Source organism: Labeo rohita, chromosome 20 (assembly GCF_022985175.1).
Source record: "Labeo rohita strain BAU-BD-2019 chromosome 20, IGBB_LRoh.1.0, whole genome shotgun sequence".
In the NCBI taxonomy this organism is placed as follows: Eukaryota; Metazoa; Chordata; class Actinopteri; order Cypriniformes; family Cyprinidae; genus Labeo; species Labeo rohita.
This window is the reverse complement of record NC_066888.1, coordinates 32,111,848-32,129,631: the sequence shown is the minus strand read 5'-3', so window position 1 is coordinate 32,129,631 and position 17,784 is coordinate 32,111,848.

Below are 17,784 nucleotides of genomic sequence, written 5' to 3'. Positions count from 1 at the left end.
TGTTAGATTAGATTAGATTAGATTGTAAACCTGCTATACGTTATCTTGCCAAATAAATAATTAAATATATTGACATTAATTCTTGATTTGAGTTGAAAAAGAGAGTGTGGAACAAAAACAGCATTATATTATATTATATTATATTATATTATATTATATTATATTATATTATATTATATTATATTATTATATATGTACAGTATATTATATATACTGTACATTAATGTGCCAAATAAATAATTAATTAAATGGACATAAAATATTAATTTGAGTTGAAATGATTTTATTATGTGAGAAGAAAGCTTGCAGAGCATTAAGGAATATTATTATATTATATTATATTATATTATATTGTATTATTATTGTAAGCCTGCTATACATTATCTTGCCAAATAATTAAATAAATTGACATTAAGTCTTGATTTGAGTTGAAAAAGAAAGAGAGTGCTGAACAAAAACAGCACATAATTATATTATATTATATTATATTATATTATATTATTTTATAACATGCATTATATGTATTGTACCTTATCTTGAAAGATAAATAATTAAATAAATAGACATGAAATATTGATGTGAGTTTAAAATATGTGAGTTTATCATGGACACAGTTGTTCATTTCACCTGAAGATTCAAAAAGGGTGAACAAATACTATAACAAATTAACTTTTAAAATATGTTTTTCAAATGCATATTAGTTAGTTAGTTCATGTTAAGTTTTCTCAACACTCCAGGGATGTTTCCCCATCTTTATAATGATTTCATGAAGTCATTGAAATATCTGCATGGTTTCATTCATTCAGGCTTTGCACCATGTAGACTGGCCATATGGCCTGGCACAAATCAACAGCGCTCGTCTCACAAAGCTTCTTCTGGAAATGTCTGCTGTCCTTGGCTCACTCTGCTGTGGATTATCCTTTACACCCAAACAAGGACAAGTTCAGCACTTCAGAACACTGACTGTACATCACTGTACATCAGCACAGGTCATCTCTTATAAACTGCAGTTGTTTTACACCTATGGGTGCTTTTTAAACTTATGTCTATTAAAATCTGAAATACCATAATAAAAATATAATTTGTCACAATTTCCACCACAACCTCAAATGCTGTCTCTAAAAAAGTTTACCAAGGAAACAACAGTGTCAGTGAAGAGCCTGAGAAGAAGAATATACGTTTGAAGAAAACAAAGAACAATCTAAATCAGTTCTCTATTTTTAAACAGTTTTATTTCATTTTTTTTTTCTTTCAGTGTAATGGCTAATGAACTTTAACAGTGCCATTATTTAACTGTAAATTATTCAGACATAGCAGTGCATGTTGTGTGATACATTTTACTTTTCTCAGCACTAATCAGAATGGACCAATCACAGTTGTTTGTGATTACCAGAATCCTATTTTTAAATCAAGATTTGCACTTAACATTATATGTTGTATCAAATATTGGAAATATCAAAGGCGTGGGTTTGATTTTGGCACTGGTGGGGAACCAACGGCAGATAACACACATTTAATTGTAAATCAAAGTTATTGCTATTGTCAATTTAGTTGTGTCTGGATATTTATAGGGACATGTCATAGCATCTCTACTAAATTCTACACCCTTGAAAATCATAACAAGCGATGTCCGACTTCAGAAACTATAGTTTTACTCCAAAAAACAACAACAACAACAAAAACATGGTTACTGTAGTTAAACCATGTAACCACAAACTGACTATGGTTTAACTACACTAACCGTACTTTAACCATGGTATTTGTAGTAAAACTGTGGTTATACAAAAACATATGGTACTATATTTTTACTATAGTAAAACCATGGTAATTTTCATGTTGTTTGTTTGTTTGTTTGTTTGTTTGTTTTGTTTTTTGGTGCTGCCATAATGGTTTGATGTTTTATACTGTTTAAGAAAAAAAAATAAATCAGAAATTATAAGATTCACGAAATGATTCTCGAACCGGCTTCGAAGCCTCTCCCTGCATCCCAATGTGCATACTATCCACCCTAGAATTCAGGATGGATAGTATGCCCATTAGGATGCAGGCCATATGTAAATCAAACGATTCGCGATACGCGAAGTTCCGATTAAATGATTCGTGAACCCGCTCTGAAGCCCCTGTCTAAATCAAATAATTCGCGATACGCGAAGATCCGATTAAATGATTCTCGAACTCGCTCTGAAGCCCCTGTCTAAATCAAATGATTAGCGATATGCAAAGTTCCGATTAAATGATTCGCGAACAGCTCAGAAGTTCCGATCTAAATCAAATGATTCACGATATGCAAAGTTCCGATTAAATGATTCTCAAACCCGCTCTGAAGCCCCTATCTAAATCAAATGATTCGCGAACAGCTCCGAAGTTCCGATCTAAATTAAATGATTCGCGATACGCAAAATTCCGATTAAATGATTCGCGAAAAGCTCAGAAGTTCCGATCTAAATCAAATGATTCGCGATACGCGAAGTTCCGATTAAATGATTCGCAAACAGCTCCGAAGTTCCGATCTAAATCAAATGATTCGCGATACGCGAAGTTCCGATTAAATGATTCGCGAACAGCTCCGAAGTTCCGATCTAAATCAAATGATTCGGGATACGCGAAGTTCCGATTAAATGATTCGCGAACAGCTCCGAAGTTCCGATCTAAATCAAATGATTCGTGATACGCGAAGTTCCGATTAAATGATTCGCGAACAGCTCCGAAGTTCCGATCTAAATCAAATGATTCGTGATACGCGAAGTTCCGATTAAATGATTCGCGAACAGCTCCGAAGTTCCGATCTAAATCAAATGATTCACGATACGCGAAGTTCCGATTAAATGATTCGTGAACCTGATTTGAAGCCCCTATCTAAATCAAATGATTCGCGATATGCGAAGATCCGATTAAATTATTCGCGAACAGCTCCGAAGCCCCTATCTAAATCAAATGATTTGCGATACGCGAAGTTCCGATTAAATGATTCGCGAACCCGCTCTGAAGCCCCTATCTAAATCAAATGATTCGCGATACGCGAAATTCCGATTAAATGATTCGTGAACCCGATTTGAAGCCCCTATCTAAATCAAATGATTCGCGATACGCGAAGATCCGATTAAATGATTCGCGAACACCTCCGAAGTTCCGATCTAAATCAAATGATTCGCGATATGCGAAGATCCGATTAAATGATTCGCGAACACCTCCGAAGTTCCTCCGAAACCCCTGTCTAAATCAAATGAATCGCGATTGGGGAATTCCCGATCTGAATCAAATGATTTGGAGTTGCGAAAAGCTCCGTTTTTCACTATACATGCTATTTAAAATCATTACAAAAGATGTCGAAATCCGAAAATGAGTGGCTTTTGCTAGTGAAAAGTTTTGCTTGAACTGAATGACCGAAATCACGAGTTTGAATCAATCGAATCGTTTCCAGCGTAAATGACTCAGTTGATTCAAATGTCTCCTCCTCTGCTCTTCGCGTCCTAAACCATGTTTACAAGACACGGTACTATTAGCTCACTAGTTTTATGACAGTACCCGAAATAAGAGAAAAAGTATTATGTTTACAAATAAAATATCCATATTTACAATCCAAAGATAACATTCAACACAAATCTATGAGCAGGTAACCGGTTTACAACTAACTAGTGAAACACTCCATTAATATGACGAGCTGCAGCTCAAAATACATGTTGGATGGAAACATTATGATGGAGTTTGTAGCTTTATTTACTATATTTGAAATAGTTTGAGCACTGCAGTTCAGTTGCTGAGAATTCAATAGGAAATCAGTTTTGGCTACCTAATATTGACATCTCAGGTAATATCAATTTCAGATGCTACAAATTATATCCGTGCTACTTATGACTGGTTTAGTGATCCACGGTCACATTAAATTCAAATATAGTTTATCGGAATGACAAAGGGTATTGCCAAAGAATTTCAAAGAATAAAACTTAAAGAGAGCAGAACTGCTGCTGTTTGCCTCCCCCTGGAGGCGGATGTCGGTAAGCGCATGTTCCAAATCTGCGTTGATATTTAGTGAACGGCAGGTGGCGCTATATGTTAACAAGAAGAGCGTAACCTCTACATCACACTTCCGGTGCAGTTTTGAGTCACGTGACCACTGTGTAGGGACTGTTTTTCATGAGAGGAGTATTTTGGAAGCAAGGTCACTCTGGCAGGTCTCCTCCTGCTCTTATTGCACAACAGATCCATTTTATTTCTCCATAATTTAAGTTTCCAGTAAAAGTCACAGTCTGTGTTGCAAACTGATCCAAGTTTCAAGAGAGAACCTCCACAAACTGTTACAAGGAAGTCTGAAGTGCATGATTCTCTAGAATGTTGTTATATAAGTTAAACACTTGTACATTTATTATTATTACCTTTTTATTCAAATGAAACTTTTAATTATTTGTTTAGTTCATGGATCTGAATTCTTTTATTCATTTATTTATTTATCATTTACAGGTGAGGTCAAAAGTTTACATATAGCTTGCAGAATCTGCAAAATGTTAATTATTTTACCCAAATAAAAGGGATCATACAAAATGCATGTTATTTTTTATTTAGTAGTGACCTGAATGAGATGTTTCACATAAAAGATGTTTACATATAGTCCACAAGAGAAAATATTTATTTAGAATTGATAAAAATGACCCTTTTCAAAAGTTTACATACGCTTAATTCTTAATACAGTGTTTTTACCTGAATGATCCACAGCTGTGTTTTTTGTTTATCGATAGTTGTTCATGAGTCCCTTGTTTGTCCTGAACAGTTCAACTGGCTGCTGTTCTTCAGAAAAATCCTTCAGGTCACACAAATTCTTTGGTTTTTCAGCATTTTTGTGTATTTGAACCCTTTCCAACAGTGACTGTATGATTTTGAGATGCATCTTTTCACACTAAGGACAACTGAGGGACTCATATGCAACTGTTACAGAAGGTTCAAACACTCACTGATGCTTTAGAAGGAAAAACGATGCATTAAGAGTCGGGGGTGAAAACTTTTGGAATTTGAAGATGGGGTGTACATTTTTCTTATTTTGCCTAAATATCTTTTTTTTTTTTTTTTTTAGTATTGCCCTCTAGAAGCAACAAAAGATATTTACATGTTTCCCAGAAGACAAAACAAGTTAAATTTACCCTAATCTTCAAATTCCAAAAGTTTTCACCCCCCGGCTCTTAATGCATCGTTTTTCCTTCAGGAGCATCAATGAGGTTTTGAACCTTCTGTAATAGTTGCATATGAGTCCCTCAGTTGTCCTCAGTGTGAAAAGATGAATCTCAAAATTATACAGTCTCTTACAATCATTGTTGGAAAGGGTTCAAATACACAAAAATGCTAAAAAAAAAAAAAAAAAATCCTGAATAACAGCAGGCAGTTTAACTGTTCAGGACAAACAAGGAACTCATGGACAACTATCACTAAACAAAATATTTTTTATATATTTACAAAATATCTTTATGGAACATGATCTTTACTTAATATCCTAATGATTTTTGGCATAAAAGAAAAATCGATCATTTTGACCCATACAGTGTATTGTTGGTTTTGTGATCCAGGGTCACATATTGGATAACCTTATTCACACAACATGCTATTTACATGCTACTCCAAGGTATCACAAAGAATACTATAGTATTACTGTGGCTAAACAAACAGGCCAGACGTATACGTTCCATTTATTTGTTTTTCTTCTTTCAACAGAATCAGTCTCATGTATAATTGATGACATGAGCGTTCAACTGCCAGATGCCACTGCGAGCGACCAGGTGACATCATGTATTCGGAAGCAGAGCATTTACTGTCAGCCATCTCAATATGACGGAGAGAAAGTCAGAGAAACAGTGACGATGTGTTTCTTCACAGTGAGACGACAGCATACGGTCAGAACTCATGCAGCTCACACACACGTGCCATCATCACACACACACATTATCTAACTAACCAGCTAACAAAATATATTCTAAGAACGTTTTGCGGATGCTCCCGTTACGTTTTTGAAACATTGTTTCTGAGTGTTCTCTGAATATTCTAAATGTCCAGTTTTTAAAATGTTTATGGTTATGTTAAGCAAACATTCTGTTTTAGCATTCTGAAACAATGTTACATTTGAATGTTTTTTTTAAATGTTACACAAACATCCAACTGAAATGTTTCAGAACAAATGTTCCATGAAGACTATATAAATAATATTTTTGTGCTAACATTTGAGAACATTATTAAAGGAGAAGTCCACTTCCAAAACAAAGATCCACATATAATTTATTCACCCCCTTGTCATCCAAGATGTTCATGTCTTTCTTTCTTCAGCTGTAAAGAAATTATGTTTTTTAAGGAAAACATTTCAGCATTTTTCTCCATATAATGGAGAAAATAAGTTTTTTATTATTTAATATAAGTTTTTTTTATTATTTATTTAAAATTATCTAAATGTTTAACATTTTGCATTTTAGTATTTTAAGCATATTTTAATTTAGTTTTTACACTGTCACTCTGTTTTTTACATATTTTAAATATTCTAGTTATTTTTTAATTATTAATTTAAAATTATCTAAATGTTTAACATTTTGCATTTTTAAGTATTTTAGTATTTTAAGCATATTTTAATTTGTTACACTGTCACTCTTTTATTACATATTTTAAATCGTTTACAACCGCATTTGGGATCGTTTGAAGCTGCATTTAAACTGCATTTTGGAAGTTCAAAATCGGGGCACCATATCAGTCCATTATATGGAGAAAAATGCTGAAATGTTTTCCTCAAAAAACATAATTTCTTTACGACTGAAGAAAGAAAGACATGAACATCTTGGATGACAAGGGTGTGTCTCACATAATTCTGTTAAATACTTCACTTTTCAGTGTTTTATTTCTTAAATAATTGTTTTAAATATTATAAATTATGTAAATGTTTAACATTTTTGTACGTTTAAGCTTCTGTATTTTTAAGCATATTTTTACTCATTTTTCTGACATTTTTTAAATACTTCCAATTTATATTTTTATTATTTATTTAAAATTATCTAAATGTTTAACATTTTGCATTTTTAAGTATTTTAGTATTTAAGCATATTTTAATTTAGTATTTACACTGTCACTCTGTTTTTTACATATTTTAAATATTCTAGTTATTTTTTATTTATTAATGTAAAATTATCTAAATGTTTAACATTTTGCATTTTTAAGTATTTTAAGCATATTTTAGTTTAGTTTTTACACAGTCACTCTTTTTTTTACATATTTTAAATCGTTTACAACCGCATTTGGGATCGTTTGAAGCTGCATTTAAACTGCATTTTGGAAATTCAAAATCGGGGCACCATATCAGTCCATTATATGGAGAAAAATGCTGAAATGTTTTCCTCAAAAAACATAATTTCTTTACGACTGAAGAAAGAAAGACATGAACATCTTGGATGACAAGGGGGTGAGTACATTATATGTGGATCTTTGTTTTGGAAGTGAACTTCTCCTTTAAGCAGTGTTGGGGAAAGTTGTTGAAGTTATTGAACAATTTTGCATTACTCCCTGAAAAAGTAACTAATTGCGTTACTTAGTTACTTTTTATGGAAAGTAATGTGTTATGTTACTTTTGGGTTACTTTTTAAATCTGGGCAGGGTTTGCTTCCTTGTTTTTAATATAAACAATTCTAATGTAAAAGCCCTTTTACACCAAAAGTGAAATGAATTCACCTCAGACTGAAAGAAAAGTACACTTATGCGAGAAATCACTCTTTAGCTATAAAAAAAAAAAAAGAAGCACAATTTTTAGTTTATCTAAAGTAATTTTTGCTTATTAATATGGTTGAATTGCATTATCGAAGGTCAGCAGCAAAGACACTGGTTAATAAAATGAGATTAAATACATAAATGATATTTGTTTTATTTAACATATTTAATTATTGCAGGGTCACGTTATATTCTGAGTTTGCATTTCACAGTTTTTATTCATTTTGAGGAATACTGAATCTGTTTTTTGTGATTGAGATGAATTAATGCATGTTCACATTTAGTCTAGAATACAGTAACATCATGTTTACTCCCAGTTTCCCAACAGGTGATCTGTCAATCAATAAATGGGGAAAAAACTAACTGGCGTTACTTATTTGAAAAAGTAACTCTTCGAAATTCAAAAGTAATGTGTTACTTTACTAGTTACTTAAAAAAGTAATATTATTACGTAACTTGTGTTACCTGTGATTATTAAGCAAAACACCAAAATAACTCTAAATGAATGTTCTGTTAATGTTACTGGAAAAACATTATCAGAACATTCCCTGTTAGATGTGTATCTGTTTATAGTTTTGCCTTGCAGTGTGGGTGTGTTGCAAGACAAAATATTTGTTTCATCTCCACCCACTCAAGGACACACACACACCCATTTACACTCCCAGCCCCCCACTCACACACACACTCACACACACACACACACAGACACCACAAACTCCCACTCTGTCTCCGCCTTTCACACATGCAGGTGTTGCGTAAGCCTGGTCACAACAGGTTTGTGTGTGAGAGAGAGAGAGAGAGAGAGAGAAAGATAAAGATTAAGGTCAAGGAAAAGTACTTTGCAATGCACATAAAGGGCTTTTGTGCATGCATTCGGCATATACATTAAACGTGTGAATTTGCGTTGTATAGAATGGTGAAAAAGCAGAGATCTTTGTGGTTCATTGCTTTCATAAACTAGTGGTAACAGCAATATAAAATAAACAGTTATGCATGTAATTAATATTCTGAATCCAATTTCTGAATCTTTTATTTTTCTTACTGTTATATATTGTTGTTTGCACCCCAAAAAATGTTTACAACTTGACAAAATTTATACAAACGTATTTTATTATTATAAATAATTCTATGACTTTTAATTTTTATGATGTTTTGAAGTCTTTCAAAGTCCCTTATACATCCAGGTTAGTTTAAATGTGATGAATTGTGATTTAATTATGTGTGTTTAAGATGCATAAAATATGAAGTAAGTCTTTGCAAGTGAACAGAGTTGGTTATTTAATTTCCAACATGCAATCAAGCATATCAGCTCCTGCTGGAAAGATATCTTTTAATTATTCTATTTCAACAATATGCACAAAACTATTGTAAACAACATGCTTGTTAATGATCATGCATGCATATTTATGACTTCCTTTCATTTTAATAGCTTGATGCACATATAAACCGCGTGCTTTTACAGTTGAAGTGACCTGCAAGAGCCTTAAAGGTGATTTCAAATTGTGAATGTTTTAAAAATCGAATGAAAATTTGATTCCTGATATGAACCCTTAGTCCTTTAATCCTGATGTTGAATAAGAAGTCCAAGCTGAAGCGAGATCATTCAGACGTTCGTCGCAAAAGTGTTTGCTATCACTGATGGTTCTGGGTCTACAGGAAAGACGAGTCTTTCTTCTAAAAACCCCTGAAGACAGTTTCTGTCATTGCTTCAAATAAGCATGAGTCAGTGCTGGCACTCAATTAAAGCAGCGGTAGACAGGTATGTCAGAAATTAAACAGGTTAACACAGGACACGGTTAATGCATGTACATTAAACTCCAGCTATCAAATCTGCTGCGTGTGCACATCTGTTTGTCTTCAGAAGTGACTGGCGTGCAGTTTGAGCTGTGCATGTGTATGGGTGCGGTGTGTTTCTCTGGGAGACTGTGCTGCATTAGTGCTTGCTTCATGCACATCAATTAGCAGACAAATCGCACTTTGATTTAATGATTTACTTTCAACGTGTTCTTGGACTTACTTCGCATGCTTCAGCGGTGCATGTCATTGCACTGACACTCTTTTTACATCATTACTTTAAATACTTCTCTTTTAACATTTCAATTATTTTATTATTTATTTAACATCACTCACATAATTCTGTTAAATGCTTCACTTTTCAGTGTTTTATTTTTTAAATAATTATTTAAAATTATCAATGTATGTAAATGTTTAACATTTTTGTATTTTTCTATTTTTAAGATTCTGTATTTTTAAGCATATTTTTAATTTAGTTTTACTCATTTTTTTTCTACGTATTTCTCATTTATCTTTTTTATTATCTATTTAAAATTATCTAAATGTTTAACATTTTGCATTTTTAAGTGGTTTTATATTTTAAGCATATTTTAAGTTAGTATTTACACTGTCGCTCTTTTTTTTTACATATTTTAAATACTTCTAGTTATTTTTAAATATTAATTTAAAATTATCTAAATGTTTAACATTTTGCATTTTTAAGTATTTTAGTATTTTATGCATATTTTTAGTTTTACTCATTTTTTTCTACATATTTCTGTTAAATACTTCTCATTTATCTTTTTTATTATCTATTTAAAATGATCTAAATGTTTAACATTTTGCATTTTTAAGTGTTTTTATATTTTAAGCATATTTAGTTTTTACATGGTCACTTTTACATATTTCTGATAAATACTTGTAGTTTTTTATTATTTATTTAAAATTATCTAAATGTTTAACATTTTGCATTTTTAAGTGTTTTTGTATTTTAAGCATATTTTAATTTAGTATTTACACTGTCACTGTTTTTTTTTTTTACATATTTTAAATACTTCTAGTTATTTTTTAATTTATTTAAAATATTCTAAATGTTTAAAGTTTTGCATTAAATATTTTACTATTTTAAGCATATTTGTATTTGGTTTTTACACTGTCACTCTTTTTTTTACATATTTTAAATACTTTTTTAATTGTTTATTTATTGTTTATTTTATTTAATTATCTAAATGTTTAATGTTTTGCATTTTTAAGTATTTTAGTATTTAAGCATATTTAAATTTAGTTTTTACACAGTCACAGTCAGTTTTTTTACATATTTCTGTTAAATACTTCTAGTTAATGTTTTATTATTTATTTGAAATTATCTAAATGCTTCACATGTTTGCATTTTTAACTATTTTTTATATATTTTATATTTTTAAGCATATTTTAATTTAGTTTTTACACTATCCCACTTTTTACATATTTCTGATAAACACTGTTGTTTTACTTTTTTATTTATTTAAAATTAGCTAAATATTTAACATATTTAAGTTTAACCATTTTACAAAGGTATTTTTAGTTTTTACTGTCAAAATACCTTTCTATTTGAAATACTGTTTTTAAGCATTAATCAAATTATCAAAATTTTATTATTTTATTTTTAAGCATTTATTTTATCTGTATAAACTTTGCTGAAGCATTTGCAGACAAAAATAACTTTACATCAGCATTCATTTTATATTTTAATGCAATTCTTTATTTAATTGTAATTATTACATAGGTGAATTATTGTGTGAAATAAGCATGCTTATAATAAAACCTTGTTATTCATAAATGCATGAACATGCAGCATGTTGCAAGGACACAATAATGATAAGTGTTACATGAATGGCTTTTTAAATTACATACTTTTTGCATACTTTAATAATGCATGTTTTTTCTAAGAGTAAAAACATTTGCTTCCTTTATCTTCAGTGGTAATATAGTAACTCCCTCCACCTCTGAGACTCAAAACATGTCACATTACAGAAGTAAAACATGTCGTGGATGCTGTTTCACGCTGGCTGTAATAATGCGATCAGAATGCTGGTGTCTCTATGGGTGTGAACGACGTGTGAGTTCAGACATGCAGTCGCAGTATTTCACAGCAGGACGTGTGAATGAGCGCATCTGACCGTGCATACGGTCACAAACGCTGTGAGAGAGAGTGAGAGTTTCTGTCTGTCAGATTCACTGGGTTAATCAATGCTCTGGGCGCATTTCTGAACGTGTTCACTGCATGTCTCGGCCTGACGCTCATTCCTCCACACGCACACACCGATCTCACCAAACCTCTGACTGTCACCAGTCGTATAATCAGAAGCATCTGTGCAAACACTTTCTCAAGAACTTCAATCTTCATTGCATAAAAAAAAAAAGCCTTGCAGGGAAGAGAAATCACTAATGAGAAACAGTTTCTCCTAGTGAGCAATGACGTCTCCTGCTTCTCAGATATTTTTCCTGAGAACGGAAGAGCCCGGAAATCTCATGCTTTTCTATTCTGGAGCGTTAGAAGAGATCTCAACAATGTCTTAAGCTGTGCTTAGATTTGATAAGATGTCAAAGTCTGCATAGATCTCAATATGAACTCATTTCACCAGCAAAGATGTAAATGAGTTTGTTTCTTCATCAGATTTGGAGAAATGTAGCATTGCATCACTTGCTCACTAATGGGTGTGAATGGGTGCCGTCAGAATGAGAGTCCAAACAGCTGATAAAAACATCACCACTGAAGTGGTTTGGATTACTTGTGGATTATTGTGATGTTTTTATCAGCTGTTTTTAACAGCACCCATTCACATCCATTGGTGAGCAAGTGATGCAATGCTACATTTCTCCAAATCTGATGAAGACACAAACTCATCTACATCTTGGACGCCCTGAAGGTGAGCAATTTTCAGCAAAAATATTTTTGGGGGTGATCCTAAGAATAAATGTTTTCAGAAGTCTGATTTCACAGCATTTGCTGATTAGCACATGCACATCAACTTGCTCTTTGCTCTAATAATTTTCCCAGAACAGCAGAAACGAGGCTGTCGTTCACGCACACTTGCACATGCAAACATGTTCAGTCTTTTTTCCGTGTCGCCTCTAGCGAGGGTGGAGATGATCAGAACGAAGCCTAACAGACGCACTTTCCTTTAAAATTCACGAACGTGCTACGACTCTGCTTATTTTAGTTCACTCTCAGTGAATTTCACAAAACCTGTTGTGAAAACCGGGTTGTATTTCACCTTAAAACCAACAGAAAACAATTATATTTTGTGGCAAAAAAATAGATTGTTTTTGCATTGCAGCAGAATTTTCATGACATTTAACAACCCAAATCTCATTATTGCAATGCAATAAATAAATGCATTAAATATTTATACATTATTTGTTGCAATTCTTATAAATTAAGCTCACAATAACAGTGCAATAATTTTGCATTGAGAATCATCATCGAGCATAATGAGAATTACAAAAAGTCATATGATATTTCACTCTAATGGTAAAGTTTTAGGATGCACACGCAAAATAAAATGCAAAAAATGTTTTTTTTTTTTTTTTTTTAATGCAAACCTATTGTTTCTTCTGATTTTAGGATAAAATATACAATGCAACATGTTTCTGTGTGTTTCACCTGTGTTTATGTAGCTGTTGGGCAGACTGCTCAGATTCAGTATGACATGATCGTATAAACTTACAGCTGGAATCCTCTCAGACGTTGTATGACTAACAAATTGCCCTACGAGAACAGAAGTTTTTAAATCTGTGATACTTACACAAATCCCTTGCATTGTGCTGAGTAATCTGAGTCTCAGCTGCGTTATAATGATTTGGTGCATCTTCATGTCATTTACATTAGACTGTACTTGATCTACAGAGCCTTAAATGCTCACGAAAAACCATTTAATAGAGCAAAGATGTGTTTAATAGATGAAGGAAGCTGTTTGTTTCTGTTGAGGCTCTTAAAAATAACACTGTAAAAAATGTTTCTTGAAATAAAATAAACGTTGTCTGAAAACAACATTATACACACACGCAGATACACATATACAAATAGATAAACCTTAAACTTATTTTATTTCAGCTAGTTGCCAAAGCATTATTTCTTAATATTACTCTTAAAAAAAAAAAAATGGAATACACGATAAAATTTCTAAAAACAATACATATATATACACTACCGTTCAAAAGTTTGGGGTCAGTAAGACTTGTAATAGTCTTTAAAGAAGTCTCTTATGCTCATCAAGGCTGCATTTATTTGATTAAAAATATAGAAAAAAAAACAGTAATATTGCAAAATGTTTTTACAATATGAAATAATGTTTTTTATTTTAACATACTTTAAAATAGAATTTATTCCTGTGATGAAAAGCTGAATTTTTATCAGCTGTTACTCCAGTCTTAAGTGTCACATGATCCTTCAGAAATCATTCTAATATGTGGATTTATTATTAGAATGATCAATGTTGGATAATATCAACAGTTGTGCTGCCAAATATTTTTTGGAACCTGTGATTTTTCTTTTTTTTTCAGGATTCTTTCATGAATAACAAGTTTAAAAAGTACAGTGTTTATTCAAAATATAAATATTTTATAACAATGTAAATTATTTATTATTAACTTTTAATAAACTTTTAATTATTAACTTAATACATCCTTGGTGAATAAAAGTATTAATTTCTTAAAAAAAAAAAAAAGAAACAATAAAAATGTACTGACCCCAAACTTTTGAATGGTAGTGTATATACTTCAAATATTAACTATAATAGTATATTGACAATAGGCTACTAATAAATAAATAAATAAATCATTAATCAGGGAAGTAAAATAAATATGTGCAATCTGCCACAATAAGAAATATCTTTCAATGATAATATAATATAACTAAACCACCTGTGAACACCTGTCATCAGGGGAAAAAAATATGTGCAATAAGAACAGTCTGTTGATGATAACACATCTACAATAATATAATTATCTAATATAACGAAAATCATCAGAAAACAATGGACTCTAAAAAGGCCGTTAAAATACGTACCAACAACGTTGCCAGGTTTTCACAACAAAACCCACCCAATTTACTCCCCCAGTAAAAATCACGTTTGTTTGTTTGGTTTTTTTGGCTGGCTTCCCCCTGGTATAATTTGCAAATATCACATTTTTGGGGTCGTTTAAACCCGCAGACATGAAAAACAACATGTGGCAACAGTGTTAGAGTAGCCTAATTATGCGGAAAAAACACAGACCTGGCAACACTGCGTACATGACAGCATTTTTTTTAATCTATTTTTTGAATTGCTCATTGCATTGTATAATCTTTTAGGGTTGAAGTGACTTGTTATGTTTGACGATTATAACTAAACCACCGTTGACAGAGCCGTCATGTTTTGTTAATGTTTGGAGTGCACTCTTAAAGGGTTGCCATGTCCACTTTAGTAAGCGTAGCTTATAATCTTTAGGCTTGTTGTTTGGGCTCGGCTCATAAAGCGAGGTAATAATATGGAGTTAATAAAATAAACAGGTGCAGGTCCTGATATATAATACGTTTGAGTTTATTATTTATGCTTGTTCTTATTTGCCATTTTTATAGCGAGATCTGGCAACAGCAGTGAGTCAAATTGCATGTCCTTCTCGATGATATAAACCTTAAACTTATTTTATTTCAGCTAGTCCTCTTAACTTTAGTTAAGATAACTAAAGCTATTTACAAAAGGGGGGGGGGGGGTTTCCAAAAAAAATAAAAATGGCAATACATATATATACATATATATGAATTATTTATATATATATAAAACATATGAAAAATACAACAGGGTTGCCAGGTTTTCACAACACATCCTGCATAATTGAAACTCAAAACTCCCCCCGGCGAAAATTGCATTCCAGCGGGTAAAATATATTTTTCCCTGGTAAAAAAAAAAAAACGCTTAAACTTGCAGACAAGAAAAACAACACGTGGCAACAGTGTAAAAGTAGCCCAGTTCCATGGGAAAACCACTGACTTGGCAACACTGCGTATTGTGCTAATATGATGGATTTTTTTTTGACATTTATTTTTTGAATTACGCATTGCATTGTGTAATATAACTAAACCACCTGTGAACACCTGTCATCAGGGAAAAAAAAATATGTGCAATAAGAACAGTCTGTCGATGATAAAACATCTACAATAAAATAATTATCTAATATAACGAAAATCATCAGAATACAACCGTATTTATAGACTCTAAAAAAGGCTGTTAAAATACGGCTGTATCATCAGGGTTGGCAGGTTTTCACAACAAAACCTGCCCAATTGCTACTTAAAACTATCCCAGCTGTGTTTTGGTTGGGAGTCTCCCAGTAAAAAATATGTTTTGGTGAGGTTCTCCTTGTTAAAACTCGCATTTCAGGGGATAAATATCACATTATTGGGGTTGTTTAAACCTGCAGACATGAAAAACAACACACAACAACAGTGTTAAAGTATCCCAGTTCTGCGGGAAAACCTGACTTGGTAACACTGCGTACTGTGCTAATATGAGGGAATTTTTTTTAATCTTTTTTTTGAATGAAGTGACCAAAAACTCGTTATGTTTGATGCTTTAACTAAACCAGTGTTGACAGAGCTGTCATGTTTTGTTTATGTTTGGAGCGCACTCTTGAAAGGTTGCCATGTCCACTTATTATAAGCTATGCTTATTAAGCATCTTTGGGCTTGTTGTTTGTGCTCGGCTCATAAAGCGAACCAGTTTATGGAGTTGATAAAATAATCAGGTGCAGGTCGCGATAACACATTTAAGTTTATTATAGGTTAGTTCTTGTTTGCCATATTTATAGCAAGATCTGGCAACCGCAATGAGACAAGTTGTACCACCTCCTCCCTGATTTCATGTTTAAAAGCGTCTTTAATAACTAGTTGTTCAGTTCAGTTCTGCACACAGTGTGTAGAATTTTTGCAAATGTGCTTGTCACTACCTGAATTTTTCAGGAGTTAATTTGCTTGTAGAATCCGCACAAAAAAGGGTAAACTGGCAACCGAATTTAGCTGCAGTGTGTATGTGACCACAGTGTAGCTCCGGCATCTACCAGCAGGGCTTAAAGGAGAAGTCAACAATTTACAAATAATTTACTCACCCCCTTGTCATCCAAGATGTTCGTGTCTTTCTTTCTTCAGTCGTAAAGAAATTGTTTTTTGTCCATATAATGGACTGATATGGTGCCCCGATTTTGAACTTCCAAAATGCAGTTTAAATGCGGCTTCAAATGATCCCAAATGTGGTTGTAAACGATCCCAGCTGAGGAAGAAGGGTCTTATCTAGCGTAACGATCTGTTATTTTAAAGGGTCATCGGATGCTAAGTTCACTTTTACATGCTATTTGAACATTAATGTGCATTTTCAGTGTGTGTACAAATCTACCCTATAATGATAAAAATCCATGCAGTGGTTTTTAATTAATCTGTAAAAATAATATCCCCTTTTTCAAATCGAGCCATTCTCAGATGCCTGTCGTTGTGGCATCACACCAACAGAGGCCGCTCCCACAAAGTTGATTGACAAGAGCGTCTTACCTCAGATCAGCTTTAACAGTCCGACCTCTTTGTTTTGATGCCAGAGCATCTCCCGACATCTGAGCCGCTGAAGATGCAATAGATTATGTTTGTTTGTGAAGGGAATGCGCCTCTCAATCTACATATATCCGTCTATGTTCGCACAAATCATTCGTGATCCAGCTTCACTTACAGCAGAAGTGAGTATAAGGGTTTTTTAATGAATCTTTGCGATCGCCTTTCCTAATAATGTGCTAGTTACCGGCTAAACGCGGCTAAAGTAAACAGGCTCGTCACTCCACAGAGAGAAGAGAGGGGCGGGGCGAGCAGAGCTCATTTGCATTTAAAGCAGCCTCAACCAGAATGAGATGATTTTTGCAGAGCTGAGTTTGACAAGGTAAAAAGGGTGTTGTTTTACACAACCATTGAGAATTTTTAACCAAAGTATATTATAGACTTCTCATTAAGACCCTAATGAATCATTTCAACTTGTGGAAAATGATCATCCGATGACCCCTTTAATAAAAATAATACCGTTTATATACTTTTTAATTCCAAACTCTCGTCTTGTCTTACTCTGCCTGGACTGTTTTTGTTCCGGTTCATGACAGTTAGGGTATGTCGAAAAACTCCCATCTCATGTTCTCCCTCAACTTCAAAATCGTCCTATATCACTGTTTTACCATTTTTGTTAAGGGTGTTTGATCTTCTTTGCATGTTCACATTGCAAAGACTGTGTCGGTACT